Raw genomic sequence first — 230 nt, forward strand, 5'->3', positions numbered from 1 at the left:
TTCTCTGTTCAGAACTTTGGGATTCCTCCTCAGTTCGGTCTTCCTACGTTTCACCTATTTCGTTTGCTCTGTCCCCTTTGGCCTTGCCTCCGTCCCAAAGTTGACATTTCCCCTTTGACCCTGGGCTCGTCGTCGCTCCTGTCCGCATCTCTCAGGGGGCCGTGGGACTTCTCTTCTTTTTTTCCTGCACCCCCCATTTCTTGCAAGTAGGCTTCTGGGATATGGAGCCC

General features: G+C 53.5%; 1 protein-coding gene across 2 annotated transcripts in view; it reads left to right on the forward strand.

Moving 5' to 3' along the window:
- TP53 (tumor protein p53) overlaps positions 1-230 on the forward strand; it is a 13,580-nt gene that overhangs the window by 9,871 nt on the left and 3,479 nt on the right. The gene's annotated exons all lie outside the window — the stretch shown is intronic.

The sequence above is a fragment of the Crocuta crocuta genome, unplaced genomic scaffold (assembly GCF_008692635.1).
Source record: "Crocuta crocuta isolate KB4526 unplaced genomic scaffold, BGI_CrCroc_1.0 scaffold139, whole genome shotgun sequence".
Taxonomy (NCBI): Eukaryota; Metazoa; Chordata; class Mammalia; order Carnivora; family Hyaenidae; genus Crocuta; species Crocuta crocuta.